Source organism: Podarcis tiliguerta, assembly GCF_965153285.1.
Source record: "Podarcis tiliguerta genome assembly, chromosome: 1".
NCBI lineage: Eukaryota > Metazoa > Chordata > Lepidosauria > Squamata > Lacertidae > Podarcis > Podarcis tiliguerta.
In genome coordinates this window covers 85,628,381-85,649,019 of record NC_139534.1, presented here as the reverse complement: position 1 = coordinate 85,649,019, position 20,639 = coordinate 85,628,381, and the positions used below count along the sequence as shown (strand labels likewise).

The 20,639-nt window shown below is 41.8% G+C and overlaps 1 protein-coding gene across 3 annotated transcripts in view; it reads left to right on the top strand.

Moving 5' to 3' along the window:
- Positions 1 to 20,639, top strand: part of AMBRA1 (autophagy and beclin 1 regulator 1) — a 153,771-nt gene that overhangs the window by 77,113 nt on the left and 56,019 nt on the right. The gene's annotated exons all lie outside the window — the stretch shown is intronic.

Below are 20,639 nucleotides of genomic sequence, written 5' to 3'. Positions count from 1 at the left end.
TGGCAAGGCTGCTTCACTGGAAATAAACACCTGAAGAGTGAGTAAACTGGTTGATCTTTTGCTGTGTGTTGCTACTTCTGCTATTTGAGCCAGTAGTTCCTCCAAGTTCTTCTCATTTTTTTTTTCTTAATAGGGATCTAATGATATGTTGAAGGCAGCCCTGACCACCAACTCACCAGTCCCTGTCTTACTAAGTATCTTATGGAAGTTTTTTTTTAATGCTTCCACTCAAGACTTAATCTGAGGAAAAGATAGGCAGTTGCTTGGTTTTGTTAGCTGTTTTATCTTTTAAAAAGTTGACAGTGTTGTCATTTCTGTGGACTAGATAAAGCAGGTGGGTATTTCTCTGTACTCATATTCTACAATTGGTTCTGAGGATGGGCTGAGGTGAGAGTCAGGAGCCTGTTTGGAAGAGAATATAGCTCACAGGCCCCGTTCTAATTAGCATCCTTCCTCCTGATCTTTACATTGCTTGCTATTGTGACTTGGGGCTTATGCCAACCAAGTATTATTTAATAATTCTCTTTGATGTCTTTTGAAAGAAACTAACGAGCAAGGCCTAATTATGGAGAGCCTTTTGTTTTTCAATCTTCAGGCCGGTGTAAACATAACACTGGCTCTCGGGTTTCTGTTTTGCTAACTATGGTAAGCAATCTCTAGAATGTGTCATCACATTCACAGTAGCCAACAATGCAAAATAATTTCTTAATCATTGCTAATCATTATGAATTTAGGAATTGTTAATCACTACAAATTTCCTAAGCAGGTTGGAGAGCCAGCATTGCACCTATGCTGCTCCTGTTTCAAGGAGACTAAGCATTCAATTAGATGCACTAATGGAAGTTCTGTGTTTATACATGATGGGCGGTTCCATGCATAAAGAGGGGAATAGGGGCTTGATTTTAAAAGCAAAAGGGGCACACAGACAAGGACTTCAGTAGAACCCTCTGTGTACATCTCAATACTGGAATTGTTCTTGGTTGGTTTTGTACTCAGAAAGCTCCTTTTATCTTTAAAACTGAACTATTCTGGATAGTGGTCATGATGTGCATGTTTTTTATTCCACCATCTGTCACCAAATATGTGGTGTATTGTGGGCAAGCTAGGGTTTACGATTCCACCATTATAGTATAACATGCTGGATCCCTGTCACATAACCATATATTTAATTGCTGCTTCTATTGTCCTTTTTGTGTTCTTGCTACAGTCATTAGGATTTAAATAAAAAATACCAATATATAGCCTTCTTAAAAAACAAATAAACCCATATAGTACTTGTCTATAGGCATGGGAGAGACAGTCCAGGGCTTGAAATAGAAAATAAATATATTGTAATTTTTTGAAATAGTTTTTATTAAAGATTTTCTTAGTTTACAAAAGTATGTGCATCGCTTTTTTCAAGTTGTGTTTTTTACAGATCAGTTACATTTGTTGTGAGACATTGGTGATATTGTAATTTGTTAAAGCTTAAAAATAATATAAATAATATTTATTCACAGGTTGATTACGTAGCAGTAGTTGATAACTGCATATAGTACTGTTGTTTTAAATAGGTGTTTGTTCAGCAGTAACCACCACCACCACTAGCCCATTACCCTTTCAGCTCTACCCTTAGTTAAATTACAGACTGGTAAGGATGCATCAAAGTCTTCTCTTCCTCACAGCCTTTTTACATGGTCTTTACCAGAAGTCTTGTCTCTGGTTGGATATTTGCTGTTTTTGCTACCTGCTGATATAGTGCCCTTAGCAATTCCCAAAGGAGGGCTGCTGCAGTCTTCTTCCCTTCTTTGCAAACTGTCTTAGCTTCTGCCTTTATGCCCAATCTTTAGGGCATTGGCTCTCTCCTCTTTGTCATCTGCTAGTTAACTACCAGACTTCCTCAGCTCCGGGTCCCTCTGTGGGCTCCCCCTGGTGGTTGCTATTGCTTCTTCCAGTTTCTGACTCTCTCAGGTTTGATTCTCACTTCTTAACAAGTCTCTTGTTAAACTCATCTTTGAATCTCTTCATAGTCTCCCAAAGACTAGCCAAGTCTCTCTCTGACTTCAGACCATGAAACAGTTTGGAGCTTGCACTTTGCATTCTTTCCAGCTACAGGCTTCCAGCAATTCACCAAGTTCACACTGGAATTCCAAAATTTCATTGGTCTAGAACTATTAAATAATAGGTTTGAAAGGAATATCCGCATATCATATTCCACTGAATCTTATAAAAGCTGTGGTGTCTAGCATAACTGAAACCTTCAGATTTCAGCATCAGAATCATTGGCTCTTGATATACAGCAAGCTGAACCCCAATACAACATAACTCTTGACTTCTGTTTGAAGTACAAAACCGGGCTTTTCTTCTTTCACACAGTTAATTATTTGCAATTTGAAGTTTCTAAAACAGAACATTTTAACATTTAAATTTCTTACCAGAAATATGAGGGTCACAATGGGGTGATTCCTTATTTGAACACTCAGAACTGCCAGCATCTCATCTAGTTTCAGCCTAATGTTTCTCGTTCATGGATCTGCTGAGTGAGAGACTTCACCAAGTTGTTTTTGTTTTGTTTCAAAGAATTGTAGAATAGTAGAGTGGGAAGTTTTTATTTTACAAGCTTTGAACCCACTGCATAGCATTTGTCTCAGAGTGGTATACAATATAACACTATGATTCATTACAATTCATTACAATCAAAACATGACCAGTTAAAAACAGCAGAAAAGGCAGAATAAATAGCATCTAGTGAAACCAATTTCCATGTCGAAAGAGCAAAGGCAGTAATACAGCTGTTTGGATTGCCACTTAAATTAAACCACACACGCTCTGTTAGGCTTTGCAATAGTTATGTTAGCGGGGAAACAATTTTTGGGAAGCTTGGATCACAAGTTTGACCTGGAGGAACGGATGCAACAGGCTTGAGAGTCCTGCCAGGCTGGAGGTTCCCCATGTTTGACCTAAAGGTTGCTCAGTATCAACATAGTGAAAGAGTCAAAGCCAAAACTCTGCCTTGTTACAGGTTTTAAAAGTGGAGCTTCCAGAGTTTTGTTCTCTGTGATTGTGTAAATAGGGAGCTGCACAGAACAACTTCTAACATGATACTGATATCGTTAAGAGAGGCTGATCAAGTGTTGTAAAGGCAGAAAGGTATTTGTGATCAAAGGGTTGCATTATTCTACTGCTTCACTATCTTGCCAAAAATGCATCTTTCTAGTTATCAGTAAGCTGGAAGGGATATGTATTTGCAGCATTGCTCCAATCTTTGTGGGCGATGAAGCCCCTTGGGACTTTGTGTCTCTTTGTAGGCGTTAAAGCTCACTTAGTCAGCCATAAAAGTACTTTCTCACATTCTGTTGGATCTTTTAAGAGGGCATTACCCGCAGCACACAGTTTTTGCACGGAGGAAAATAATGACTAATGCGCGAAGCCCCTTGAAACTATGCATGAGTTTGTGATTCCCCCCCTCCCTTAGTGGTTCACATTGCTGCCAGTAGTACCATAGATGGGCAATTGAAAAAGCATTAAAAAAACTTTTTCCATGCAAACTTGAAGCTGAAGGCTAGTAAAAAGATAAAGGTATACCCCACTCAATCTATCAAAATTGGAGGGCACTCCTATTTTATTCACACACACAGTATATCCTTTCTAAGTATGAATGCTCTCAAGACGACCTTATGACCAGGTAATTTGTACACTTTATAACTTTATTTCAAAATGTATGGAAGCCTGTATTTGAATATTTTGTGTAAATATTGTTATTCATTTCTGTTCCTTGAGTAGACAGTGAATACATAACTCAGAGATGATGAACAAAGGGTAGGATCTTCGTTGATCATTACAGTGAAGCTTCGCATTGATCACACCCTTATTTCTTTGTTTTACGGAGCCCATAATCAGGTTTAGGGAAGCTTTTTGTTAAACAGAAATGAAGATCATATGGATTTGATTAGGCCTTGAACAATGCTGCATGTACAAGCCGTTGATCTCATAAACTATTTCCTTTAAAATTAAATGATCTTAAAACACATCTGGTGACCATTCTTTTGTATTTATTTCTGCCATCACATGTGATTCCCCTTGTAGCTGTATCCTTTTCATGTGTTCACACAGAAAGACTTTAGGTTGGTAGTATATGGATCCTTCCAGTCCGGCTGTAGGTAAGACAACTGCTCCATAAATATCTGAGGCCAGCAAGATTATTTAGGGCATGTACATGCAGGACTAGCTCCAGGATAGTATGTAGTTCTACCTCCTAGACCAAAAGGGTTCACAGCCTCCAGCATTTCTTTAAGGGTGATATGCCTGCTTTTGAACAGCCCTGTTCATCCTGACTTGCAGGCGTGTAACCCACAATTGTACTGGGAGACCAGACCTTGTACTGGGAGAAATACAACGCATTGGTCTTCGGCAAAAGGATACCCACCATCTTGCATGGATCCACTCCATTTCTGATTGCTACAAATTCCTTGGACCTTCTAGCCAGCACAGAGTGCTGTAGGGAATGGTGGAATCTTGGATAAGGAAAGAAGCAGTGGGAGAAATGCCTGCTGGTTTCTTTTTCTTTAAATTGCAATGCAAATGATTGCCTGTTTGAACAGAGCCCATGATGCAGCTTGAAGTGCCCATCTCAGGCCGTCTTAGGTGCTAGAAGTGCTACAGGGAGGTGCTTCAGCATTTGGTGGAGTGCCCTGGCTCCTGCCAAGAACGACAGGAACCAGGGTGCTTTTATGCACCAGTTGCTGCTTAACTGCAACTGGGGGTGGGGTGGAGAGCTGATCAGCAACCATTGGAGGAAACCCCCAGCTCCCGCCAAGATTAGCAAGAACTGGAGCACCATGGTGTCAGAAGGCAGGGCAGTAGGCAGCAGTTCCCATTTAGCTCAGGTGATGAAATGGAACAGGCTGTCCTGTGTCTGAGGCTGCTGGGAACTCTTCTCACTATAAGTCAACAGGCACTCATCCCTGGCAGGTAGATTGGTGCATACTTGCCGCTGAGTTTTGTTGTTGCTTCCCTGCTGCTGCTGCTGTTACTGTGTGTCCTGACTCTAGTTTGGTTGGACTTTTGTTTGGCAGCTGCAATGAATACATGATCTGAAAAGTCTTCTGATAATTCACAATCAAATATTATCCTTGTGAAGAGAATTCCATGTGTAGAAGAGCATTAATACAGTCTCCTTGTGTCTTCCATGCTGTGTGTGGACATCTGAATAAATGATTTTTTATTTATTTATTCCATGTGCACCATGTAGCTGTTGGCAGGGCCCAGGGAGCTTTTGACAATTGGATGCAGACCCTGTATGGGTGCGTGTGTTTGCTTCATGCGAATAAAGAGCCACATCTTCAACTTTCTATTTTTCTATTGTTTCCTTATGGGACTCCATGTGGCAATGTCTTATTTGTTTGTATGCTTGAATTGCTATGCTTTTTATTTGTGTTGGATGTTTGCTTTACCTTTGTCTCTTCAGTAAGTTCTCTCCTTACATAGTGCTTTTTTAGGGGTGGGTGGGTAATCTGCAGTCTCTTATACCAGATTGCCTACCCCTTCCTTCCTTCCTTCCTTCCTTCCTGTTCTACCAAGTCAACAGGCTTAGCAGTCTTTTTTTTAATCTGCTCTTATTCCTACTTTATTTTAACTTTGTTTCTTTTGGAATTGCCAAGAGTGCAAAAGATATACTTGTGGTCAGGTTGACAGCAGCATTTTCTGGGTCAAGTACACGCTATATGCATTGGGCCCTCCGACTCACTTGCAAAAGAAGACACAGATTTACACAAAATCTGCATACGTTTTGTGTCATATACAAACTTGTATCATCTTTTGCAGGTGGAGAGGAGGGTCCACCACATACAAACTGCATCACTGTCCTTAGACTTTTAGAATGAGCAGGATGCTTGGTGGCCCTAAATCTGTAGTTTCTTGGCCCGTGAAAAGTTAATTTATTTTTCTTTTTTATGTTGCTCTGTACATTCTATTATAAACTACTATGGAATTTATAGTCAGTTATCTTGATAGATGTAGCTGTAGTAAACATTTTTTTCTTACTAACAGTAGTAGCTCATTTCTTTTCCTGTCAAAATTTCTTACTATTTCCTGTTAGCAACTTGTTCAAAGAAAAAATGTTGCTGTTATGCTGGATAGCCACTTTGTGGTCAGTTCTGCTTAGTGGTGTTTTGAAATATGTTGAACTAATTCAAGTTGGATTAAGGTCAACTCTGCCCTGAAAAGAAATTCAACTTACTTGAAATATGCTTTTTTTGTCTGCCAAGGGCTAAAAGCTGAGTAGCTCCTCTGTATTTTGCCCTAAGCTGAGGTTTGATTTATAACTTGCCTGAGACATATTTTTCAACTCTATGACTTAAACAAAAAAACCAAAAAATAAAATAAATAAACCCAGCCCCACCCCCTGGATCGTAATCTGATATAGATAGGCTCTCCTAAACTTACTGACTTCCAATGGACTTAAATCTGATTGAGATTGTGGTCATAATATATAATATATCTCTCCTGGCTTGTGTATCTATTATTCAATTATGTTAAATCCTGCTGAGTTGGAACAGGTATGGACTGACATTCTGCTGAGCCACTAGCATAAGCAGATATTGGATAAATTAACCATTTAACTAGGTACTGACATGTAATTCTACCTGTTGTCCTGAACTGTACATCCAAGCACTTTAACTCGGTGGATTTTCTGCCTGTTAAGTAGCTTTTCTTTCCTTTTGTATTGGTATAAATTTCACATCACAGATGGCACTAATGTTTATTCAGGGCCTTCCCTAAAGCCCACAGATCTTCATCCTTCTAGCTTATTTTTATTTTTATTTTTAATGCTTGTATCATTCCTTTGTATCACAGGTAGTCAAGTTTAGCTCATACTTTTCCTTTCCCCACAAACCGGAGTGAATAGTTACCATGTTAAAACAGTAAGTATGGTCACCCCTTAGGAGCTAACTGGTTTATGGTACCATGAGATTTTTATAACTTTATGTTCTTGGGGCAATGGTATAAATTGGGACCCTATGAATCTACCTCCTGAGATGGAAAATAAAAGTTTCCAGCTAGGCCCCAAAAGACCTAGGTCCCACCCTGTACAGTCAACAACTTCTGGCTGCATTTCAGCCATTTTCAAGAAGGTTGAGTCACCTGCTAGTTTTCAGGTCCCAAGAAGGCCCTGTTTCCATTCCAGCTTTTTATTGTAAGAACTTCACAATAGGGTGGCGCTTTGGGTTAAACCACAGAGCCTAGGACTTGCCAATCAGAAGGTCAGCGGTTCGAATCCCCGTGATGGGGTGAGCTCCCATTGCTCGGCCCCAGCTCCTGCAAACCTAGCAGTTCGAAAGCACGTCAAAGTGCAAGTAGATAAATAGGTACCGCTCCGGCGGGAAGGTAAACGGCGTTTCCGTGCGCTGCTGTGGTTCGCCAGAAGCGGGTTAGTCATGCTGGCCACATGACCTGGAAGCTGTACGCCAGCTCCCTTGGTCAATAAAGCGAGATGAGCGCCGCAACCCCAGAGTCAGCCACGACTGGGCCTAATGGTCAGGGGTCCGTTTACCTTTACCTAATGCAGGAGTTTGCTGTGTTTTCTTCCTTACTTGTCCCTTATTCCTTTTCTGTTCTGTATTTTTAGATTGTAAGCCTGGGGACAGGGATTGTATTGTGTTAGCTGATATTTAAAATACTCAGGGAGTTTCTGGCTGAGATTGGGGTATAAATGCTTTGACATGTTTCAAACCAGATCTTTTGAAAGGTGTTAGGAGTTGCTGAGGCTAGAACAGGGAACATCATTAAAACATCATCGACTCAGAAAATACAGAAAAATTAACAAACACCTAATTTCTTGTACTAATGTGGTCTAGTAGTTATTTATTTATTTTACTTTTTACCCACTCTTTACCATAAGGTTCCAGGGAGGGTTACAACACTTCGAAGAGGCTCTGTGTTTACATGTATAGGCCATTGTCAGATTGCTTAAAACTTTAGGACTAATAGATCTTCAGATTTTTATTACTTAAAGCATTTATGTGCCACCCTTCATCCTATTAGAATTTGAGGTGTACAGCAATTTCTTCCAGTTGGGATTCCTCCTAGATATAGTCTGCTGCCCTTTGGTCTTACCTAATCTCTTGATGCCTCTGTTTTTATTGTCTTTGCCACTTATTTGCCACTTTTCTGTTCCTATACTATTCTGCGGTCTTGTCCCAACTTTCCTATACCCTAGCATCTGCTCAAGCTCCCTTGCCATCAAATTTGGGAAGAATCGTAAACTACTCCCTCAGGCACTGTCCTTCAGCCTAGTGTGTTTCAGACAAGGTGAATGATGCTGCTCAGGCTCAGCAGCTGGCCTGGGAGCCATCACACTGAGTAGTGGCTCTTAATGAGCACAGAGTGCTCTAGGTGTGTAATCTATAGTAGGCACGAGCTGTCAGCACTGGTTTCCCTCATGACCATCTTTACAAAAGCGGGTTTATTTAAGTTGTCAATAACTTCATCTTTATTAATGAAGCTCCTCTTCCCCTATGGGTGTGCTATTAGCCTTAACATCCCCTCACATTAGTATGAATTCAGCTCAAGTAAATACTTTTAGAGCAGAACTACTCCAGTCATACAATGCTAATCGGGTGTAGTGTATATATTTTAACTCGGGCATGTTGCTCACTGGCAATATCTTATATTGATTTGTCAGATTTTGACTGTATTTAACTTAGAAAAATCAACCATGGGCAGGAAATCTATAGAAAGACTCAGCAGAGGAACAGAGGGAAAGGGATTTTTTGTTGGATTCATGCTACCAGTTGCTCTGCATTTTATTTGCTGCTTCCAGGATTGAAAGTTGGAGGCAAATCTCAGTAGAAAGAAAGGGACTCAATAGACTGAAAGGAAACTCAAGTGTCCTGCAGCCGAGCAATACAGGCAATTTCTTCTTCTGTTGCTGCTGCTGCTTCTTTGGTGATCACTTGTAGCTGAGTAAGATTATCTTCCATGAACATGGTCTTAACAGTGAGTCCATAAGTGACTGTGGAGGCCAATTCTGGATCCACATGTCCTTCCACAGTGGGGACATAGGTTTTTGGGTGGGAGTTGATCATGGTGAGGGTTTGCCTAATGCGCCTTCTCAGCACTTATCTCCCTTTCATCCTGAGTTTGAGCATCTTCAAAGTCCATGACACCTTTGGTAAAAGCTGTTCTCCAGTTGGAGCGCTCACATGCCAATATTTACCAATTGTCTGTGTTATACTATATATTTTTAGATTTGTCTTGAGAGAGTCTTCAAACCTCTTTTGTTGACCACCAGCATTACGCCTTCCACTCTTAAATTGGGAATAGAATAGCTGCTTTGGAAGATGATAATCAGGCATCCACACAACATGACCAGTCCGACAAAGTTGATGTTGAAGAATCATTGCTTTGACACTGGTGATCTTTGCTTCTTCCAGTATACTGTCATTAGTTTGCCTGTCTTTCCAAGTGATATGCAAAAATTTTTGGAAACACCATTGATGGAATCTTTTGAGGAGTTGGAGATGGCATTTATAAGTGGTCTATGTTTCACAAGCATACAGTAAGGTTGGTAGTACAATAGCTTTGTAAACAAGCATTTTGGTTTCCCTGCGAATGTCCTGGTCCTCAAACACTCTGCACTTCAGTCAGGAGAAAGCTGGGCACGGTAATCCAGTCAGGGAGGTAAAAAGGCAGACTATGTTTAGGAGACCTTTTCTAGTCCCTCCCCCTATTCGGGGTGAGCAGAGTGGATCCTAAATAGGACTGCTTAGTCATGGATACAGCTGCTGAACAACTCAACTGCCTCATTCCTTGAGTCAGAATGACTGAATTTGTATCCACTGCCCATGTGCGGGTTCATGACTAGGGTCTTCCAGATTTCATGGTCCTGCCCCTGTTACCATTTGCCGATCGCCATGGGACTTTTTTGGGGTTTGGGTATCGGATAGGTTTTTGGAAGACGCCTGTGTGTAAATTTGTTTTATTTGTGTAGATCAGTGCACACTGACCAACGCACAGTCTTCCACCTGTTATCTTCCACCTGTTCTGCTGCTGAGGACTTTTTGGATCATTCTTTGTCTAGCTCCTACCCTTTCACCTTACTGCCTTGGGTGACCTTGCTGGGAGTACAAGACTTCAGACGGCTTCGCTCACAAGGGTCATAGGAACATGCAAACCCATTCACCATGACACGGTGATGATCCAGTGAGTGAGACAGGCTATGTGCATCCACTGCAACTCACTTTCCATTTCTGCCTGGGGGCTACTTTAAATGGGTACACAGTGCACCTGATAGTGAGGACATAAAGCCCCAAATAAAAACTCCCATTGGGGCAAGAAGAGCATCGAGACAAGCCTTAAGCCTAGTAGGGAAGACATCTCTTTTGTCCCTCCCTTACCCACTCTAAATCGAAATGCAAAAAACAGCAAGAAGGCAGCCCTTAAAGTAAGTGAGGAAGGCACGTTGCCTTTACACTTCCCCTCCTAAGAAAATGCTCTCCGTGTCTGGAAAGGCATCTCCCCTCACTGCTTCTCCCACCCCTACATCAAAATGCCATTTGGATTAAGAAAAGGGGGGAGACACTCCCCCCCCCCATAAATACACTTTCTGGTTGTAGTAAGAGTGGGAAGGCAAACCATGAATGGAGCAGGGAAACTATCACCACTCCTTATTGGTCCCTCTGAGGAGGGGAAGAGTTCACTGCCCAATTAGTTGGAGTGGAAGAGCACAGACTCTTGCATCTACAGGAATATAATATTTCTCTAGTTAAAATTAAAATTAATTAATTTTAATAAAGCTCAGAGACTGTGGGTGGCAGTGAAGGCCTTTGTGTGCAACAGGTTGGTGACTCCATCATATTCCTTCAGTCTTCAAAATCTTGGGTAAGTTTAACCACTCTCTCAGTTATGCCCACACAAGCTGAGACAATCAATGCAGAGGGCCTTTCTGTGTGCTTCTATGAACAGATGTAGAAGTCCCCTGAAGACCTGGCAAAAACCTAAGCCAGAGCGGAGTTTGGAAAGGCAAGATAGCTTTTGTGTTGGAACAGCTTTCGGTGGCTCACGTTAGGTTCTTAGAAGTCTGAGCATTTGGCATGTATTCTGCCTGATTTTTGTCTTGAGCTAAATGCTGTTTAAAACATCAACAATAGCTCCCCCTGAGCATTAAGGACAAGGCAGTTGAGAAATTGGGACAAAAATAGTTACATTTGCTCTATGGAATAGTTCTCGCACACAGCCCTTGATATCCTTCTTTGACAGATATAATACTTTGTGGGAGAGAGCGCTCTCACAATAATTTGGTGAGATTAGAACATTAACATAAATATTTTGGACTCTGTTATCTTGAGCCATTGACCCTACAGCAGGAAAATGAAGAGTTCTATAAAGATGGTTTGTCAGTGAAGCTCTGTATAGTTAGTTAAAGGCTCTACAGCAAGCTTCCCTTATTAGTAGTCAGTAAAGCAGGAAAGAATAGCTACCATGATTGCTCTCCAGTTGTTTCCTACAAGAAGAAAATATACAAATTAAAGTTTACTAGAAGAAGGGTAGTCCCTTTGTCCTGCACTGCAAGGCTTGCCATGTGAAGCATTTAGAATTAGCAGGCATATTTCATGCTCTGAAAAGTCAGAAAGAAGGAAGAGAGAGCTTTACACAAAGAGCTGCCTGCCAGGCATAGATCTTGCTCTGTTTTTGTGCAAAGTATAAACAGTGATGTGTAGACTAAAAACCAGATTTCTACAGCATTTAATGAAGATGGAAAAGTAACCAGGCAATGAGATCAAGGGGTTGAACTACAGAGAGCAGCCTTTTATATGAGAGGCTCTGTAACAACGTACAGATCAGTTTTCTGAGACCCTTTCAGTTCTCAGAGATTTCAGAAGCCCGCGGAAGAACTTCACTTCTTTGCTTTCACCTATAAGTTGAAAAGGTGAATAAAGGAGACGTGTGAACCTGTACTCTTGTTAAGTGCTAGACGAGCTAGGCAAATATAAATGCCTTTAAATTTGTTTGCAGTTAGTATGAACCCGTTGTTCTTAACCTTGAATTGCAGGATAACATAATCTTATTCATTTTCCATTGTTGTCTATATCTTGTGATGTGGAAAAGGGTGGCTAAATGTGATGTGACTAAATGGGACAGTGTATCTGGGTGGTGAGCCCTTCCAGGAACTCAGATTGTAATATAACACATGCCTTCTTGCCTATATTATTTCATGGAATTGAAGCTGATTTAAGGATATGGTGGTACCTCAGGTTAAGTACTTAATTGGTTCCGGAAGTCTGTTCTTAACCTGAAGTGTTCTTAATCTGAAGCGCACTTTCCCATTGAAAGTAATGGAAAAGTAGATTGATCCGTTCCAGACGATGAAAAACACCCCCTAAAACAGCAATTTACATGAATTTTACTTTCTAATGAGACCATTGATCCATAAAACGAAGGCAATAATCAATGTACTGTACTATAAAATAAATAAGATAGTATTGTAGATGAAAAAATTAACATTTATTTTTTTCTTACATGCACTGATTATAGTCATTGTTTGGATGGGGGTCTTTTATCCATTTTTGCAGTCACACAATCAACCAGCAGCTGAACTGAGCTCTACACGATCCCCAAAACAATGACAGAAGGCAGAGTCCCCCAGAAGTCCCCCAAACGAAGGAACAAAGCAGAGACAAAGGCACAGGGCAGACTCACATAAATAAATCCCTTGCAGAATCCCAAAATTTTCCACTCCCCTCCCCCCAGGGTAGGTGGGCTTACCTGGCTAGGTGCCACCCATCTTGCTACAACTGTGAGGGTGGGGCAAGGGTTGGTAAAGGGCTTTTCAGCCAGGCTCATCTTTGTTTTCTTAACAGCTTCACTGCTCTTGGTCTTCGTTAGGTAAGTGTATCTTACCTAACTTTGGGGCTGGGATGTGACCTGCGGGGCATCCTGCAGATATCGGGGCCTGGCTCTCAGCATTCGCGGGGGCCTCCAAGAGCTCCCGCTGCTGGAGCCCAGTCGTGGAGCCTCCGCAGGCCCCGTCGAAGTCCGGGTTTGACTCCAGGCAGCAGCGAGGCCTCCAAGAGCTCGGAACACTCACTTCCGGGTTAAAAACATCTGTAACCCGAAAAAACGTAACCCGAGGCGCTCGTAACCAGAGGTACCACTGTATGGAAAAACAAACTGTTGCTTGTAATAATTTCATTTACCTGCACTATCAATGGTTACCTACATGGTTCATATAGTTCCAGAGTTTCCTTGATCCAACCTGATGCCCTCCATGTGTTCTATGTTACAGTTCCCATCAGCTCCTGCCACCACAATATAGTGTTTGAATGCTACAACAATGCAGTACAGTGGTACCTCGGGTTACAGACACTTCAGGTTACAGACGCTTCAGGTTACAGACTCTGCTAACCCAGAAATAGTACCTCGGGTTAAGAACTTTGCTTCAGGATGAGAACAGAAATTGTGCAGCGGCAGCGCGGCGGCAGCGGGAGGCCCCATTAGCTAAAGTGGTGCTTCAGGTTAAGAACAGTTTCAGGTTAAGAACGGAATTCCGGAACGAATTAAGTTCTTAACCCGAGGTACCACTGTACATGTGAACTATATTCCACACGAGTGCCTTCCAATCCTGACTTGTAGGATTATTCTGGAAAGACTGAAATGTATTAGCAGTATGCTTTCAGTGCATAAGCCCTTAATATGTTGATACTTGTTTAGGTGCTGAAAAAATAGTGTGTGCTCCCTTCCCTGAAATAATTCAGCTTCTGGTCATAGTGGCTGATAACCTTTGCTATGCTAATTCTGAGCAAGATACTATGTTCAGTTGCCTGGTATACATGGTTGGCAGAGAACTTAATTTTGGCAGCCAGATATGTTGCAGTTCTAAGAAATTCACTTTTCCTTTATAGCAGGCTTCATCAAACTCAGCCCTCCAGATGTTTTTGGCCTACAACTCCCATGATCCCTAGCTAGCAGGACCAGTGCTCAGGGTTGATGAGAATTATAGTCTCAAAACATCTGGAGGGCCGAGTTTGAGGAAGCTTGCTTTATAGCCTTCCCAATGTGATTTTATGATGAGCATCTTAAACACAATAGCTTTCCTACACAGCACTTCTGCATGGGAAAAAAGCCTGTACGGTTTTCACATTGTGGCTGCACATGATAGATCTACATGTTACCTTTATTCTTTTGGTTTTTTTACAAGCAAGTACTTGCAGTTTAGCAAAACTATACCGGCTGAGGTCACCTTTGGTGCTCTGTGCCGCTAGTGCATGGCAAATGCCTCCGTAGCATATAGAGATACTGCAGAGGAGTTGAATCTATACCTGTTAAACTACAGGCAAATAATTGCGGCCTGGCACTTATAGAAAGATGCTTGACCATTGCAACATCAAGGTGTATGGCAGTGATGAATCGGATGGCGGGAGGCTGCACTCCCAAACAATGGTGGGGACGGTGTGTGTTTGTGTGAAATGGCTGGTGGATATTTAAAAGGAGTACATGGCAATGCCAAAAATGTGCTCTTTATATGAAGTCCATGTTTTATGAGCACTGTTGTCCCATTTGTACTAAAAACAGATAGAATCATCATGTCCCGTGATCAAACACAGCCAGTTGTTCATATCACTAGATTCTTTCCTGGTGTATCAAGAAAAAAGATTGGGATTAGACCAATAGGAAATACAATTGCTGCAGAACACATTGTACAAAGAGCTAACAATTAATGGAATAGAATTCTGGAAAACAATGCAGCACTTCATGAATACGCCGGAGAAGTGTTGAAGAGCCTACAATTTGCTCATGGAAAACAAATGTTACAAATAAAATTAAATCAGTTGCATTCAGTAGGTCCCATCACAAATCATTGCCAAATAAAAACAGAGAAACATCTTCATCTAAATAGGAATCTATGCTATAGCAGCTTTAGGAAAAACATCTCTTTTTGAAAACTGTTCTTGTCAGGCAAGTATCATTCAATATTCTGGCAAATCCTTCAAATCTAGAAGCAGGGGAGAGCACACTGATTAACTTATTCTTTTGTTTCTTGTCTCAAGATCCTACTGAGGAACAGGTTATATAACAACAAACAGCCTGTGTAATTGTTTGAAAATTTGATTTTTTCCTTGTGTGAAGCTTCTGTCTGCCAAATAGTATTCCCCAACCTAATGTTTTCTAAAATGTGCCACCTTTTGGGTAATTGAACATGCCTGCACCATTTGCTGCATGTCCCAGAGTTAGGTTTTCATTCCCTAATCCTTTATCAGGCTGCTCTCAACATATCAGTAAGGGCCAACAGCCTTTTGAAATGGCTGTGTGGCTGTACATCAGGGGTATATATATACTGTGTGTATATATATTCATAGAAAGTGAAAAACTAGTTAAAAGCAAAAATAAATTGGAAACAAACATCAGCAGACCGTTGTGGGGGGTGTATTTAATACACAAGCCAATTTTAAAATACCTAACTTGAACTGAGTGACAGTTAAACAAAGTTTAATCAAGCTTTTCAAAAGTAAGAGAAACTAGCAGTTTTTCTGAGTAATTATTTTAATGACATTGATAGGTTTTTGCTAGAACAATGCTGCACAAAGTCTTCCAAATTCTCTATACTTGTGAATAATTGTTAGTTACCTTTGTAAGTTGTGTGATGGTGTGAGGGGGGGAATTATTTATGGACATAATACTAAAGCATGGCATTATAGTACATGAACAAGCATAGGACATATCACATCTACAGTAATAATAACAGTATATTTAAAACTAAAAATGTGCGTCTTTGGCAAGACTGTATTTTTTAAAGCCATGCTTTCCCCAATCTGGGAGATTCCCTCCCCCCCCCCCCCCCCGGTAGACTTGCATCACCTTCCACTTCCTATAATAATTTAACATTATTATATTTGGATTAAGCCTTTGATATTTTGCATAAACCATATTCCCAGGTAATTAATTGGAAAATCTCTTCATGGGATTGTACATTTGGGTATTTTTTCTTTCACAGGCCTACCCATGCTAAAGCTTTCCATTTGGGTTTGTAAAATTGTTTTTATAAACTGAGACTTACCTAAAATCTTTAATGAAAATTATTAACTTTTAAAGTGAATTATCGCTATTAGTTACAAATAATGCTACATAGTCTGTGAATAAGTTGACTTTACGTTCCTCGAATCCTACTTTAACCCCCTTAATTGTTTTATTACATTTTGTGGCTTCAGCTAAGGATGCAATAAAACAATAATGGAGTGGGAGAAGCCCTGTTGTGTTTCTGTTTTTAAATACAATATATTTGAGTTTATCTCATTAACAGAAACAAAAGCACCCTGATTTGCATAGATTATCCTAACTCTTGTTGAAAAAGTTGCACCTAATCCAATATTTTTATATATTTATTAATAAAGATTTTTTTTTTAAGGCTCAGTTTACTGTTGCTGTCAAATGAGCACTTCAGAGGAAGTGCAGCCCCATCATATTGGTTGGATATAACAGATCCTAATGTACTATACAGATCCTAATGTACTATACAGATCCTAATGTACTATGTTTTACAAATGGACTTTCCATTCCACTCCTGAAGTTTAATTTTTGGAATAGTAAAACTGTCAAATCAGTCAAATAGCAGAAAATTGTCATAGAAGCAAGCTGTCAAAGGAAACTACTCCTTTCTCTGCTGCCCCCGCCCCTACTTTTCTTTCTAAAATGGTTCTTCACCTTAGACTTGTGGCTAAGGAAAAAAATGCATAGACATTTTTACCATGAAGGCCAAGATTGCTAAACCAAAAGCAAAGTATTCTTGGAATGTTCTCTTTGGATCAGAATATCCATTCTTTACCATCACTTGGCTGTTCCAAAGACATACCATCTGGGCTGCTCCAAGTTTATATACATGCACATGTGATGTATCACTCAAATGTTGTCGATTCCACAATATGCTTCAAAAGCACACATCTTCTAAATGATGGATGGATGAGTTGCATGAAGGCATTGCGCAACAGGGTGAGCACAACTCCATTTTGTTGTTAAAGTGCTGATTTCCTCCCATGACTCTTCTGTCATATGTTGACTGAGAGCTGTTGGAGAAGGAGGGGTACTGCAGAAAGGATTTATCTTCATTTCTGTCATCCCCCAGTGTTTATTATCCAGTGATAGACAGACGCAGGAAAGTTGCCAATCAAACCCACGTTTACTGCATTTCAATTGCTCTTCAGCTTCCACTTCAGCATTTTGAAATCTAAATAATCTTTGAATAGAGGTTGTGATTTTTTTTTTCTACAGTAGTGGCAAGGAGCAGACCATTGAGCTTTCATCAGTGCTAAAATACTTCTACTGGTCACTTTAAGTTAGGAATAGTTGATGCTACAGGTTTTTGGATTACAGCTCTAATCATTTCTGACTATTGGCCATATTAATGGGGGTTCGAATACAAGAGCACCTGAAGGGCCACAGGTTCCTATCCTTGCCTTTATGTAGTTGCAATTAATATTTTATCCCACTGATTTCTGCTAACAGTCCACATAGCCTCTAAGGTCCTGGGCCAGGAAGCAACATGGCTGAGTAAAATGATGTTATCTTCTTATGTTTGCTCAGTACTGTTTGGTTCTTACATTTGCTATACCTGCATATCCTACAAATGCAACTGAAATTACTATACAGTGATACCTTGAGTTAAGTACTTAATTCGTTCCGGAGGTCCGTTCTTAACCTGAAACTGTTCTTAACCTGAAGCACCATTTTAGCTAATGGGGCCTCCTGCTGCTGCCACACCGCCGGAGCACGATTTCTGTTCTCATCCTGAAGCAAAGTTCTTAACCCGAGGTACTATTTCTGGGTTAGCGGAGTCTGTAACCTGAAGCGTATGTAACCTGAAGCATATGTAACCCAAGGTATCACTGTATAGACCAAGCAGTGTATTGTGGAGGACAGGTCTGATGTGGCAGAGTGCACATTACGAAAGCCCTATTTTTGCTAGTACATACTGTATTCCTTAAACTTGTTGTGGAATTAGGTGGCTGCCCAAAATTGACTAGTTCATGCAAAAGGGCTGATATTCAATTCATTGTCTCTCTTTCCTTTTGGCTTTCTATTTCATGTGTAAAATATATATATATGAGGACATTAGAGTTTCCCCTCCCTGTGCCTTTCTTTCACAGTACTCTGCTTCTTGCTAGGTTTTGATAAGCAGAGGCCAAAAGGAGAGAAGAATGGAAAGAACATAGACAACTAGGCCTGTTCACCTTGTATGCTTTCATGCCTAGCAGTGCATAGCAAACTTGAATCATCTGCCAAAACAATTGGACTGTCTGGCATGTAGCACAGTCTGAATTACCTGGATTTTTTTTGTTCAGCATTGGAGTTGCAAATTCTCCTGTAGCTTCCTTCAAAGAATATAGTGATTGGAATATAATGTTCACAATGTTTTAGCTACCGTATTTTTCGCTCTATAACACGCTCCCAACCATAACACACACATAGTTTTTAGAGGAGGAAAACAAGAAAAAAAATATTCTAAACGAAACAATGGATGTATGATTTTTGTGGTTCATGCTGTGGCCACAGACATGTGATCTGGCGGTGAGTTTGGGGTAGCCCAATGCAAAAATCCTGAGGATCTGTGTGGATCCGTGCTTTGTAACCACGTTTTTGCACCCCAGGCAACAGTGGGTGCGTGATTTTTTTGGTGCAAGCTATAACCATGGACATGCTATGTGATCTGATGGTGAATTTGGGGTGACCCAGTGTAAAAATCCTGAGGATCCATGTGGATCCGTGCTTTGTAACCACGTGAATGAAGGAACTGTCAGTAATGTATGGTATCTCCAATACAGTGATGAAGGAAGAGGAGGGGGGAGCTCACACTTGTCCTAGGCAAAGCAGCCAACTCCTATAGGCCTAGGTGCCTTCACACCCCCCCCATTAAATATTTGAGGGAGTTATCCTCCCCCCCATGCTGATGGGCATTGCCATTCATATACCAGTGTGCATGCACTTTGTCTTGAGATCATTGCAGTTTGTGAGATGGGGCTTACCTGTACCTGCCCCCCCCCAATATTTTATTGAAGTTGGAAGAGGGAGGGAGGGAGGGAGGGAGGGAAGAGAGATGGAGAGCTCACATTTGTCCTAGGCAAAGCAGCCAACTCCTATGGGCCTAGGTGCCTTCACCCCCCCATTAAATATTTGAGGGAGTCATCCCCCGCCCCCCATTGTGATATGTGAGTGGGGCTTACCTGGCTGTCCCCCCAATATTTTTTGAAGTTGGAAGAGGGAGGGAGGGAGGGAAGGAAGAGGGGGGGGACCTCACATTTGTGCAGCTGCCTTGCCTCGAACTGGAGCAAAAAGAGGAGGAGGAGGAGACTCAGGGACACGAGCCTTGTAAGCCGCTTTGTTTGAATTTACCGGTGAGGTGCTGGGGGAGGGACGGAAGGGGATGCCCTCTTTGTCCCTCCTTCCGGCTCATTGTAAAGAAAGCAGAGTAAGAGCCGCTGACATTTGTGTAAGGGAGAGCCATAGAGCAGGCAGACACTGAGAAAGAGAGGCTGTCTCCCTTTCCCCACCTTGGCTTTTACATGCTGCGTGCAGCTCTTGCCGGCTTCCGAGCGCCCACCTCGCCAAAAAGCCATAGAGCAGGCAGACAGGAGAAAGAGAGGCTGTCTCCCTTTCCCCACCTTGGCTTTTACACGCTGCGTGCAGCTCTTGCCGGCTTCCGAGCTGCCTCCCTTCTCCCACCTCGCCAAAAAGCCATAGAGCAGGCAGACAGGAGAAAGAGAGGCTGTCTCCCTTTCCCCACCTTGGCTTTTACACGCTGCGTGCAGCTCTTGCCGGCTTCCGAGCTGCCTCCCTTCTCCCACCTCGCCAAAAAGCCATAGAGCAGGCAGACAGGAGGAAGAGAGGCTGTCTCCCGACACTCAGCTATTGCTTAGCTGTTGCCGGCTTCTCAGCAAGCCAAGCGGAGGAAGGGAGGCTGCCGAACAGCCAGCAAGAGTGGCTCCTCCTGCCTGCATTTGCTCCATAACGCACAGACACATTTCCCTTTACCTTTTGTGGGGGAAAACTGAGTGTTATGGTGCGAAAAGTACGGTAACTGCAGGCTTCACAAGATCTAAGGGGGCAATTCAAACTGCCAGCTGGCATCATCAGGGCTGAATGGAGAGGGGTAGATGGGCAGAAAGTGGTGGAGAGGGGAAGGGAAAAAATATTTGCTTCTCCAGCTCCCAGGCTGATGCAGTCACATGTTGGTATCAGGACCAGCTCAGGATCCAGCAAATCCTCTGCTGGCGGAGCCTCACAAACACCCCTTTTAGGGGGGCTTCCAGCCAACCCTGCTGAATAACAGTTCTGATAACCACGGGAAGGGACAGTGTTGTTGCACTGTTGCTCTCAAGTCCTACTTGTGTGCTTCCCATATGTATCTGGTAGGCCACTGACAAAGCAAGATGCCTGCTCCAGAAGGCTCTTCTCATGTCTGGGCAAGCACTTTGGAGCACTGCTCAGTGATGAAACCGGGCAGGGCTAGGAGCATCACCTCTCCCTCATCCAGACACCATTCTGCATGGTAAATTTTGGTGGGGTGGGGTGGATTGTTCTGTCTGACAGACATGGCACTGCCTCTTCTCCTCAAAACTCTCCTTTTCCACATCACCTTTAGCTTTATCACATTTATGTTTATTTTCGGCTGC